Consider the following 13,810-nt stretch of genomic DNA (forward strand, 5'->3'; position numbering starts at 1 on the left):
AAATTAGCTCTTCCCACTAAGCACCAACACAATGACTGGCCCCCCCAAAAATACCAGCTCTACAATTTAGAGGGCAACACAAAATACCTGAGAAAGCATATATATGTAAAGAGAGCACATATTCCAGTCAATTATATGCATGCATATAATCTCAATTTTGACAAATGTTGACTCTTCAAGACTCCTCTATTCTGGTAACTTTTCACCTTTCATGTTTCTCCATTGAAAACGTGCTCACCTAGGGCCTACTAATGAGTACAGTCTTAAGACTAGCATATCATTTCTTATTGTTCTTTAATACAAAACTACAATACACTTTTTTTTTCTTTTTTCTTTTTACCATTGGAGGTAATTCCACAACTTGTTCTAGCCAAATGGGTCCCTTGAGAGAACAACATTCTCTTTCTGCACTGACTGTGTAAAAACTGCGCTGGGGGGAAAAAAAAGGAACCTGGGAAATGAACAAAAAAGCACTGACTATACTTATTTTTTGTATCTGTCTTTTCCACTTGATTATAAACTTTGAGAGCAAAAAATATGATTTCATCTTTATTTCCTGTGTTGAGAACACTACACAACAGCAGAACTCCAGTATCTGAAATGATGCTATCACTTCTGGTATACTTTCCAGTTCACTATCCAACTGAATCCTCACAACCATCCCCTGTGAGATAAGCATGGCAGATTATCACTTTTTCTCAGAAAAGAAACAAAAAAAATCTCAGAGAGCTGAAGAAACTGGTTTAAAGTCACTTAACTAGTGAGTAGGTCACTAAACTAGTGAGTAGAACTCTAAGTCTGCTGCCCTTTAGGCTGATGCTCTTTCAGGCAACAATGACTACAACCAAAACTGAAAATATTGTTTGAAATTTCACTGAAATGTATGAAACGATACTTCGTAAAGGTGATTCATAAAACACTTAAATATTCTGTACTTGCTAATCAAAAATCATTATTCAAACACTAGAATACTCCTTAACATAAAAAATATATATCTTTTGAAATCATTAGTTTCAAAAGTGATTCTATAATGAACCACTATATGGTCTGCTTTTCCTATAAAAATTCTCTCACCTTATCTGATCCTAAATTTGAGCTCTTTCACCTTTCCAAATTTTTAATCCACTATGACTGGTGTCCAAAAAGAACCTCCTCTCATCCTTCCCCCTAAATATTAAGCACCTACTATGTCAATCAACAAGTGTTTTTCAGTTTTATTTTTACTTTTACTTTTCAATTGATACATAAAAGCAAAAATACATATTTTAAGAATAAGTAAACAACTCAAGTTTTTCTATTTTCTATTTTTCTATTCCAGAAAAGGGCAATAGCAACCAGACAGACATCTCTCTGAAAACTGTTTAAAACCAAAAATATAAGAATTATTATACATCATATACAAAAGAAAAAGAAAATATACACTAAAACTAGGTAAAAACCTGTCTGAAAAGATTCAGGGTATTTCCTTCTCTAGTAGAAATCCAATAAATTTCATTAAATTATCTTGTCAAGCCACTGCATCTTCCTCAACCTAAGACTTTTATACATGCTGGTTCATTTGCCTCAAACACTCTCCCCCTCACTTCCTCCTACTCATCTTCCGCTCTTACTTAAGTCCCATTCTTGGAGGGGCCTTCTCCAACCCATCCAACCTAATGATATCCCCTGTCAGTTTTTCTTAGGACATGTTATTCCTTGGCTCCAAAACATTCATCACAAGTTTTATTATATAGTCCTTTCTGTGTTTGTTTAAAGTTTCTTTCTCCCAACAGAGTATAAGTTCCTTAAAGTCCACTAATGGGTTTTGTTTCTTTTTTAAGCAGCTTTATTAAGGTATAATTTACATATCATAAAATTCACTCTTTTCAAGTGTTTAATTTAATGTCTAGTAAATTTACAATTATGCAACCATCACCAAGTAACTGCTTGGGTTTTGCTCCTTCATGTATCTCTGACATTTAGAAGGAGAAAAATATCCAGTGAATGAATAAATAAATCTGATAATGAGTTACTCTTAATGCCATTACCATTAATATCTCATGTGAGTATGATTTGGTGCATTAAACCTGCCTTTATTACATTCCATTCCAAAAATCCTTCATTATTTCCATGTCCAATCAAATTGGCTCTTCTATAAGGCCCCAAAGTAAACCTCCTCACATATTGGCCTTCTGCGCTACTTGGGGAACACTGATTCAGGTCAAGTTCATGTGTACATACTACACTTCCTTTTTCTCCATCCAGTAATCCCCTCCTCTGCTCCTAGCCATGTTAACAAAATACTTTATAAACAAAGGAAAGTTTAGGAGCATTAATCTTACTCATTAGTGAGGATAGGATCTTCATTTAATGCGTGCCCCTTTGTAATGCTGAGGTTATGGAAATAAGTTCTCGGTATTGATATATACCTAATTGAGAGCTTAATATACTGTGACTTACTAAATAATTGGAAACCTTTTTCAGATGTAAAATCTATGTTGTTTACCTATGTGTAAAACAGAAATTTTCAATTTCTATTTATTTATTTATTTGTTTATTTATTTTAATTTTTTTAGCCGCACTGCGTGGCATGCGGGTAGTTCCCAACCAGGGATCGAACCCATACCCCCTGTAATGGAAGTGCGGAGTCCTAACCACTGAACTGCCAGGGAATTTACCCCAATTTCTATTTTTTAAATTTCAGTATTGCATTCATTTTAAGAACCAATAAGGTTTTCAGATAAAAGATTTAATGCACGTACAAAATAACTTTTTAAAGTAACTTTTTTTTAAAGTAATTCAACAACAAAGAAACAAAAACCAATTTAAAAAATGAGCAAAGGGCTTAAACAGACATTTCTCCAAAGAAGATACACAAATGAAAGATGTGCAGCATCACTCTTAGGGACATGCAAATCAAAACCACAATGAGATATCTGTTCACCCCCATTAGGATGCCTATTATCAAACAAACCAACAAACAAAGAGAAGTAACAATTGTTGGGGAGATGTAGAGAAACTGGAACCCTCGTGCATTGCTAATGGAAATGTAAAATGGTGCAGCACACCTGGAAAACAGTTTAGATGTTCCTCGAAAAGTTAAGCACAGAATTACCAGCAATTCCACTCCTAGGTTATGTACCCAAAAGAATCGAAAGCAAGGACTCAAACAGATACCTGTACACCAAAGTTCATAGCAGCATTATTCACAAAAGCCAAAATGTGGAAACATCCAAATATCCATCAAGAGATGAACGGATAAACTAAATGTTGTATATACACACAATGGAATACATTATTCAATCTTAAAAAGGAAGGAAATTCTGATACACGCTACAATATGAATGAACCCTGAAAATGAACTAAATGAAATATGCCAAACACAAAAGGACAAATGCTATACGATTCCACCTATATGAGGTACCTAGAATAGGCAAATTATAGAGACAGAAAGTAGAATAGAGGTTACCACGTGCTAGGAGGAAGAGGGAATGGGGAATTGCTGTCTATGAGTTTCTGTTTGGGATGATGAAAAAGTTCTGGAAATGGACAGTGCCAACGGTTGCACAACACGGTGAATGTACTTAATGCCACTGAACTGTACACTTAAAAATGGTTAAAATGGTAAATTTTACGTTATGTATATTTATCACAATTTTTTTCAAAGTATAGCTACAATTTATCCTATTATGTTTCCCAATACTAAAGTCAGGGTACAACAAAGGGGAGCCATGCACAGACTGAGGTTATTCAGAAATGATAATAACAGTAGCTGTCATTTTATTGATGGGGAAAAACTGACAAGTCACAATATATCCATTTCAGTCATTTTCTCTGTCCTAAAACAATGGCATTCTAATAAAAACACACTTAATACTAATACAAGATATAAAAAAGAGGGAAAATTGCATGCAGTCGGGGAGGAGATATGTAGCAACTCTGTACTTCCTGATGTTTTTGTGAACCTAAAACTTCTCTAAAAATTGCCTAGGGCTTCCTTGGTAGTGCAGTGGTTGAGAGTCCGCCTGCCGATGCGTGTGACACGGGTTCGTGCCCCGGTCCGGGAAGATCCCACATGCCGCGGAGCGGCTAGGCCCGTGAGCCATGGCCGCTGAGCCTGCGCGTCCGGAGCCTGTGCTCCGCAACGGGAGAGGCCACAACAGTGAGAGGCCCGCGAACGGCAAAAAATAAAAATTAAAAAGAATTGCCTATTAATTTTTTAAATAAATACAAATTTTAAAGATAGAAAAAATAACAGAACTCTATACACTCATAGTAATAAATAAAACACTACATATACAGTTAAAAACACACAATGTAACATTTACTTCACCTAAGGAAGAATTTTGTAACACTGATAAGCCTTTCTACATCTTTCCAAGCATTTAAGATGTGTTCCAGATCCCTAACTGGTAACACAATTAAATTATTTAAAATACTGCCCAAATTTTAAAAGCAGCAGAGATTAAGAAAGTAAGAAGGAGCTCCCGATAGATATACAAATAATAACCAGTTCATTCAATTCCATTCAGCTAGTACGCACTTACTAAATGCAGTACCTGAGAGACAACCAGGCCAACAAGTATTGCATGCAAGGTTACAAAAAGGAAAGTTGAAGACACAGCCTCACATTAACCCAGAAAGTCAATAATTCAAAACCATCCTTTAATGTCCACTTTTAAAAGTAAGTGCATCTCAGCTATTTAATGTTCATAATCTATCTGCATTACTGTGGTTCCAGTTGCCATTTTTAGATTATCATCAACTTGAAAATAAGGTAAGTGCCCAATCTTAGGTACTTTTTTCATTGATTAGACGGCATAATGGGGAGCCGAATGAAATGCCTTTCTAAAAGTCAGTTTGATTTTTAATTGATTTTTTAATTGAAGTTTACCAATTTCCCACTGGGCAAGTGTGCCAACTGATTCAATTTCCTAATACCTTATCTTGGAAACCAGGCGCCTCATCTGAAACAGCGCTGTACCCTCTCTAGCCTGGCCTATGCAGAATGCATTCTAGACAAGTCCCCAGTGCACCAACAGCCCAATTTTGGCTATATTCTCTGAACGATCTAAGGAAGTCAGCAACCACTCATCTCACGTGATCTTAAAAAGGGGCGCAGTTGAGCCCAGATTAAACCACACTTTTTTTTTTCTGCATCAACTTCACTGCCCAGCTTTAAGGAAAAGGGCAGGGAGGCGGCGCAGGTCCGGGGTGCAGGGGAGGCTAGCAAACAAGGGTGGGGAGCTGTGCCTTCTACTTTGGGGGAGCTAGGTGAGAAGGCACACCCGCTCACGCGCACTGCAGCGGCTGAAAAATCGAAGACTGCCACACCCCCTGGCTGCCAGGGGCACATCTTCACCTTCTCTTGCTCTAGGAGAAAGGGAGCCCTCTCTATGGAATGCCGCACCTGCAACGGCACTGCCCGGGATCCCCCGCACCCCGAGGTGCAAAGCCCTTGAAGCCGGCGCGGGTGGGACACGGAGCTGGGGGGAGGCAGAAGGGGGAGGGCCGCGGCTACAGGGACCAGCGCATGCGCAGTACCCGCCCGTTCACCTACCGTTGGAACCTCGATGCCCAGTTCCCCGGCCGCGGCCGCTTCTCCAGAACCCGCGGCAACTGAAAGAGGGCGAGAACTGAGGCCCCAAGTGGCTCCGCGGCCAGCGAGCTTCTTCTTGTGGCCGCCACTGGCGGGAGGCTGAAGCGACGACTGTGGCGCAGGGCCAGCCCGTTAGGCGACCCCCGGATGCCCCCGGCGGTGGCGGCGGCAGAGACACGGAGGATGCGGCTGGAGCGGAGACGGAGGCTGTAGCTGAGGCGCAGAGCCTCCTTAACGGCGAGCGAGAGGAGACCGGAGGGCGGAGGGCGGAGGGCGGAGGGCTGGCAGGGGCTGGGCCGGACGTGACGTACATGGGAGGGGAGGGGCGGGCCCGCGGGCGGGGGCGGGGCGAGCGCGTAGCTAGGGCGGGCCTCCCCCAAAGCCCCGCGGCCGCAGCCCTGGAGTCCGTGGGCTTTAGAGACGCCGGGCTTCTCCCACCCCAAATTTGGTCCCCTGAGTTAGGATGTGAGAAGCAGGGCGCGGGCCGGAGGGAGGTGTCTGGGGGTCCTCAGTCTGGGGATGTTGAAAAGAAGATAGAGGAAAGTGGGGAGAGGGCGTAGGTGTCATGAAGGTCAAATCCGGCAGCCCGAGGTCACTCCTGGTCTCTGCGGAGGGAGCATGCCCACCTGCAGGACGCCAGAAAAACCCGGGTGCCGTTATCTAGGTGAGGAGCCCGAGATCTTAACAGAAACCTCCGGGCAGACTGAAGCGGTGAGTCACGTTCCCATTCTCAGCGACGGAGGTTAGATGGGGGACCCTGTCCGCCCCCACCCTTCCTCTTCACCTAAGGACAAGACCTAGACTCCAGAGAGAACATAGATGCCTCTGGTGCCGAAAGCATCTGGGAAAATGTAAGTCAACGGGCTATATGCTTACAGAGAGCTTCCTATACAAAACCAGAATTTCAGAGGCAGAGCTGAAAGGCAGAAAGAATGAGGAGCTCTCTGAGCCTGGGGTGTCTGTACTTGCTTGCATAGCCACCCAGACCGACCGTGCAGCTCCCACGCGTTCACAAAGGTATGAATATTCATACAATCTCGTTTTTTGCTTTAGTTTGTTAAGGGCTTTGAGATCTTCCATTGAGTAAAATGCAGTGTTCTGCCTTTAGACTCCTTGATGGAGGGTAGATAGATCCACACCTGCACGAAGAACTCTGGGTGTCTGTAAAAATATAAACTACCACAGTTCAGTTGTCCCCTACCTGCCTGAGCTGGAAGTCAGAAACCCGGAAAATGTAAGACAAGAACCCTCATAGAACTTGGGACAAAATTTACCCCCCCCCCCAAAAAAAAGAAAGAAAGAAAGAAAAGAAAAGAAAAGTCACCTTATGAGATGATCTGTAAATGTGTTACAGAGGTCAGGGTGGCTCCCAAATTTCATCAGAGAGAGTAAAATAAATCATCTGTAACTTAAGTATCACATGCCCAGTTGATGCTGTCATAAGAGACGGATGGGGTCCATTAAGAGTCTAGAACCAGCAGAATCTGAATAAGAATGTACTGTGGGCTCGCATTCTGTCTAGGAGAAGGGCTACTGATTCTAATGACCAGGACCAATACCCATCCATTATCAGAACAGTTTAAAAAAACTTAGTTCAGATTCAGTCCCTCACTCAACAAATACTTATTGAATGCTTACCATGTTCTAGTCTCTTAGGACATATCAGCAAATAAGATCCCTGTCAGTGAGTTTATATCCTAGTAAACTTAAATTCTAGATATCATTTAAGAACATACAAAGACCCATGCTCTGATTCCACACTTATCAGGTAGTCTTCCCATCGCTCAAGGGCTCTCAATTAAATCAACACATGCAGTAAGAAGCAATTGTCCAAAGCACATGACTGGTACCAGTTATACTAGCAATACGGTTTTTCTCAGTAAATTCACATCATGGTTCATAAATCAGCTTCTGTTCATTGGGTTGAATTATAAAGTTGTTTTACCCAAATTAAATTCTCAGAGCCTGATTAAGCCTGAATAAAGTGAAATGTAAGTGTCTGAATCTGCCAAACTGAGGACCAGACAGACTCTGGTTTCAAAGCAGCCCAATCAAGACGCAACCTATGCATTTAGCCTTGCACCTCTCTTTAAACGTCTTAAATGGAAGCTTTACCTGTGATTCCATGCTTGAAGAACAGGGGCAACATGTCGCTTCTAAAGCTTAATCATAAGCGAGTAAAAATATCATGAGAGGAAATCATTAGAGTAAAAACCCTTCTGAACCTGCCCTGCCTATTCAACACAGGCTCTTGCTGACATAACTGACAGTAATAGTTACATTACTCTGAGTATGAAACCCAAGACTGTAAGCACCCAGACGACAGAGACTCCCTTGCATTTATGTGCCCTACTCCCAAAGTATGGGCTCTCAACAAATGAATTGATTCAAATAACATTTTCCCCTGTAAAACTCAAAAACATATCCTTGGAAGATATCTTTTCCAGATCCTGCTTTATAATATGTAACCAGTATGTTCAACATACAGGATTCAGGGGTATAATTTTAAAAAAGAAAACAAAAAACCTTTATTTTTTAATTTCCTCATCCCTTTAAACCTATACAGTGGAGCCAATGTGTCATGTACCTGACTCAGATTCCATGAATTCTGTGGTCTCTATTAGGAATAGAAAGTCCTATGGTTGTTGAATCAGAAAGAGTGAAACTTCCCTCTTCACCAGCTTGGGACAGTTGGCTAACTGCTTGCCCTGGACAGGCATCATGCCTGGTCTTTCTTGTTCTCTCCCAGCTTACCAACCAGAGCCAAATGGGTGGAGAGAGAGGAAAAGAAAGGGGAGCAGGAAAATTTGTAACTTTTACTTCCATGTGATGGTTTCACACTCGGCCTGGTAGATGTTTAAAGCTGCCTTTTTTTCAGATGAATGCTTTTAAGGTTTTCAGAAACACCACCATCCCCATTCTTTGGTGGTTTCTCACCCATAGTAACCTTGGTTGGTCTGAGCAAAAGCATTTTATGCTGGCAGTTTTTTTACTCTTTCAGTCCCTAAGAATCTGGTGGTCCACCTCCAACTTCTTACCTCTTGAAACCTGTTTTTCTCAGTAAGGACCTGTCAGATAGAATCTAAGGTAGCTCTCACAGTGGCCCATTTGTAAGTGGCTCTGGGACCACCCCACATTGTGCAAGGTTATGCACTCCATACCCTAGGGAGTGCCTGCCATGCACATCACCCATGTGGATTTGTATATTTATTTTGACAGTATTCCAGCAGGTGGCAGTAAAGTGTTTTGTCCAAACTAAATTAGTGAGATTATTTTCCAACAGACGGAAGTGAAGTGTCTGGCCGAGGGAGAGCTTTTTTTCTGATGGTGTTTAGGCTAACGGCAGCTCTATATTATCCACACCTGGTCTACACGAAGCTCTCATCCACTTCTTGCCCAAAGAAACTTGGGAATATAGGCCAATCCCAGTGCAGGCAGCTTCAGCGTTCCTCTGCTCTGCTGCCAGAACAGCTGCCAGCCTGTCTTGTCTTCTATATTTTTCAGGCAGGAGACAGACGCAAGTCCTCTGTGCCCCTTTAACTGCAAGAGACACATCCCAAGTACAAGTACTCTGAGTAGTTCCACTGAAGGTTCCTCTCACTAGGCTTGAGGTAAGAGGCAGGCAAGTGGCTGTGGTAAGAATCACAGCATACCAGCAACAGTCTCCAAAGAAATACTCCTCAGTAATTCTCACCTGACCTTTTATAACTTGTGAGTTTTTAGAGTTAGTTATCTACCTGATTTTGCCTAAATTCTCTCATTTCTAGGGATAGTCCATTTCAGAACTCACTTTACTTAGAGTTTTTTTGTTTTTGTTTTTGTTTTTGCTGTACGCGGGCCTCTCACTGTTGTGGCCTCTCCCGTTGCGGAGCACAGGCTCCGGACACGCAGGCTCAGCGGCCATGGCTCACGGGCCCAGCCGCTCCGCGGCATGTGGGATCTTCCCAGACTTGGGCACGAACCCGTGTCCCCTGCATTGGCAGGCGGACTCTCAACCACTGAGCCACCAGGGAAGCCCTAGAGTTTTTTGGGGGGGCAAAGGGGTGGAGTCTTTTTTTTCTGTAATATCTTGGTGCTTTGGTTAAAACATAGTTCTCAACTGGAGATAATTTTTATGGCCAAGTCTGAAGACATTTTTGGTTGTCAAAACTCAGGAGGTACTATTGGCATCCAGCAGGTAGGGGTCAAGGATGCTGCTAAACATCCTGCAATGTACAGGGCAGCCCTCCCCACAACAAAGAATTATCTGGCTGATAGTGTAACTTCAGATTTAATATCTTGTAACAAATAGAATTTCTACATTTGGGAGTCACTAAGAGAATACTTTAAAATTACATCACTTTTTCTTCATTCTTCCTACAAATGCTTTACCAGTAGATGTAGAGGTCACAATTTAATATATAACTGTGTGTTAGAAACAGCATTTCAGATAGCTGTTTGGGCAGGATGAGAAGTGACTGGTATATTTCTAAGACTTCTGGAGGTGAGGCCTGCCAGGAAAATTATTACTTGAGGTGAGATTTTTTAGTTATTTCTTTGCAAGATGACTTTCATAGCCCAGGAAACAAACATTTTACCCAGTTTGAGCAGAGGCTTTATGCTTCTCAGAAGTCAAGTCCTAGGTCAAATCACCATAAAAGAAATATCTTTGCTACAACCCCATACCATGTCCTAGATACTAGGGAAGACTTCAGCACGTGTGCCTCCCCAGGGTCACCAGTGTCACTGGGATGAGACTTGAAGTCAGGGAGTAGCTGTCTCTGTAGTCACTTTACAACAGATACCCTTATTATTCAAAGAGAATGCAAATGGACTTCTTTCCTGCCCACCCCGCCCCCCAACCCTACCTAGATTAGTTTGATTGAATTCAGCTCTTTCAGATGTAGTAGAATGTTGGGCCCATCTCTTGTGCCATCAATAAGGAAACTTTCATTACTTAGCTGTCCTCCTCACCCTTACTGATCTCATCTCTGACCAAGGCTATTTAAGTACTAGCATATAGATTAATTTTTGTTCAGTCAAGGCTGCTATTATCTTTTTTAGTACAATGTTCATAAGACACTGGAGCCACAGTAGCCAGCAAGAGCCAAAAAGACATATCCCATCACCTCCCCCACATCCCATGAACACTATTACTTAGAAAGGAAAATAGACACAACAAACATTTAAAACTTACGAATGTTGGGCTTGGAATAAGAACACTGAACTTGTAATAAGAAAACCTACATTTGAGTTCTAGCCCTGTCACATACTAGTTATGTGACTCTGGTCAAGGTACTTAACCTAAATGTACCTTAGAGTCCCCATTGGAGAAATAGGGAAAATAATACTGAAATGAATTGGCATGTATAAAGTGTTTTATAACCTGTATACTATAATTTTTTTACTCCTCTCTCCTATACTGCTTTCAGAGACCTAAAGAAGTATCTGGAAATGTTTTGCTGCCATATCTGGGTTTTTATTGCTAGGGATGAGGCCCTATGTGGAAATTTTTCTTGGCAGAAGTTGCTAAATACTTGTCTATTTATTTTTAAGTGAAAACTAAGAACCACCAAAAACCCCCAAACTCTTGATACTATTTTTAACATCTTTTGTACCTTGGGAATTACAATAAACACAAGCATACCTCCTCCCTAATTAGAAATATATTTACAGTGCCCACTAATAGAATTAGACATAAATGTAGATAAGGATGAGAAGATACTTGCAGTTTTGTGTGTAGGAAAAACTGCTGCACAGGGAGATGAGGTTGTAACTACCCTGACTCCTGCAGAGCAGTAAAATGCTATCAAATTCAATCAAACTTGGCCAATTCATTTTTTTGTTCTTGAAGTACTCACCACTACTGGCAAAAAAGAAAAGACTAAACCCCTCAAATTTAAATCTTCTGATAAAGAGACACTCACCATCAGAGAGTGGTATTGCTGGGTCTTCTGAGGAATGCAGTGGAAATCTGTCTGTGTCACTTTCCCCAGGACCATTGTGCCAGTGTGCAAGAATGCTTGTTCTTCATAAACAAAAAAAATAATACTAGCTGCAAAGAGAAGAAACTGTTCCAGGGTGTGCGAATCCCACGCCAACCTCCAAAATAATGGCAAATACTGTTCTGATCTTTGCAACCCAGGGTAACCTTTGTGCATTTATTTATTCACCACATATTTCCTGAGCAACTATTAAGGACCAGGCACTGTATTAGGGGATGTAACCATGATCTCTGCCCTAAAAAAGCTTCATCTTACATATCTCTGGAATAGAATGTTTTCGGAATGGAACCAAAGTTAACATGACGTTGATTTCAACTTCTGTATTCAGTCACACAGCCACTGGTGCCATCCAGCTTGGGGAGCTGGAACAATTGACAGTAACTCTCATCTTTGCCAAGTCCACATTTTTGGCCTGATAACTCAGAATTCAGTGTATGACAATGGGATAAGCCAATGAGATCATCAGCTATAAGGCTAAGTTGTTTTGGTTTCTTAATTAAATTTCTATAGTTAAATAAATATTTTTTCCACAGTGGGAACTTTTACTGTTTTTTTTTAAAAAAAGAATTAATATCCCTTTCTCCTCTTCCCTCTCCCTATATCCATGTAAAGGAAACAGAAAAGACTATGGCCTTTACAATACCATGGGCTGCCCCTTAAGCCAGAAATTCAGGTAGGAAGGTCTTCTCATTCTGCATACCCCACCTCTTCCTTAGACGCCTTATGCTTTTGAGCCTTCATACCATTTGACCAGCCAGGTTCCTCAAAGTCCTTTCATGAGGACCACACCTTCTGTGGCAAACTGACAGCACAAATATTTGCAGATTGCCATCAAACTACAACCACATTTTGCCAAACATTTACACCTGACTACTCTTTTCCACTAAAGACAAGGGTATAATGATTTGCAGAAGCATTTAGTGTTTTCCCAATCCCCAAGCTCATCAGCAGAGAGGTTATGAAGCATGAAGCTTCATACCCTTATTTTAGACTTTCATAGTGAGACAGAAACTAAACTGTGTACACAGGGGAGAAGTATTATAGTTATTATGCATGTGTCTTATTATCCCTATTAGAGTGTGGCACTGTCTGTATCCTAAATAAGGGTCTTACCAAAGACAACTATTGTAAAAACACTTGTTGAAAAAAGAAATGGCCCTTGGTTTAACCAAATTTGTTATTTTTAATAAAGTTTTGTTATTTGTTTCTTTTTGTTTGCTTTATATGCATTGTTTCCCTCCATTTGGAATACTTTGATACTTCTTACTCATTGATACACTTAAGTACATTAATTGAGCACCTAGTATGTGCAAAGTACTATGCTAAGTTCTGGCGACACAGCAGTGTCACATTGGACATGATTCTTGCCTTGTGGTGAACACAGTGTAATTATGCCCATTGCATGGCAAACTCCCATTTATTGTTTAATAAGCCTGAGTTCAGTTTAAGTGTCCTAAGTGTCACCTTACCTAGGCAGCCTCTGTGACCTCATCTGGATTGAATAAGACATCCCCATTCTCTGGGCCCCTGTCATCTTGCCCATATATCACACTGGCAACCTCCCCTAAACTAAGACCTCCCCAAAACTGAAGGGCTACATCCTCAGTAGTAGATTAAGGAAAAAACCTGACCTACAGAGGGAAAAGGTAAGGATACCTGACTGTCTCCACATTATCTGTGGATGGAATAGAAAAAAAAGAAAACAACTCCCCTCTGAGAATTCCTAAACAAGTTTGCAAGCATATTGTGGGGGGCTAGAATTTCACACTACCTGTGTGACCCAGAAAACCTTGAGCTGAAAATCATAAAGGTGATCACTTTAGTGCCCCAGGCACCTTGTGTAAGCAAAAGTAAATCTTCTCTAAAAATCCTACAGGTAAGGTTCCTATAGAAATATGATCTCATATTAAAATATCACTAAAAACACAAGGAAATAATGAACTTCAGAATAATACCTGCAACGACTGCAAGTATTCTAGTTATCAAATATCATATATAAAGAAAGTGTATTTGTGGGCTTCCCTGGTGGCGCAGTGGTTGAGAATCCGCCTGCCGATGCAGAGGACGCGGGTTCGTGACCCGGTTCGGGAAGATCCCACATGCCGCGGAGCGGCTAGGCCCGTGAGCCATGGCCGCTGGGCCTGTGCGTCCGGAGCCTGTGCTCCGCAACGGGAGAGACCACAACAGTGAGAGGGCCGCGTACCGCAAAAAAAAAAAAAAAAAAAAAGTGTATTTGTGATATTGTGAC

The 13,810-nt window shown here is 41.4% G+C and overlaps 1 protein-coding gene across 7 annotated transcripts in view; it reads right to left on the minus strand.

Moving 5' to 3' along the window:
* FAM13B (family with sequence similarity 13 member B) overlaps positions 1–11,612 on the minus strand; it is a 97,810-nt gene extending 86,198 nt beyond the window's left edge. For 6 of the 7 annotated variants that reach the window (XM_030869535.2, XM_060296255.1, XM_060296254.1 and 3 more), the window contains exon 1: positions 5,540–5,854. The gene's annotated coding sequence lies outside the window, so the exon portion shown is untranslated. Of the gene's footprint in view, positions 1–5,539; positions 5,855–11,484 lie in introns of those variants that run through there. The other variant, XM_060296251.2, reaches the window with a different exon arrangement.
* Positions 11,613–13,810: the final 2,198 nt, after the last annotated feature.

The sequence above is a fragment of the Globicephala melas genome, chromosome 3 (genome assembly GCF_963455315.2).
Source record: "Globicephala melas chromosome 3, mGloMel1.2, whole genome shotgun sequence".
In the NCBI taxonomy this organism is placed as follows: Eukaryota; Metazoa; Chordata; class Mammalia; order Artiodactyla; family Delphinidae; genus Globicephala; species Globicephala melas.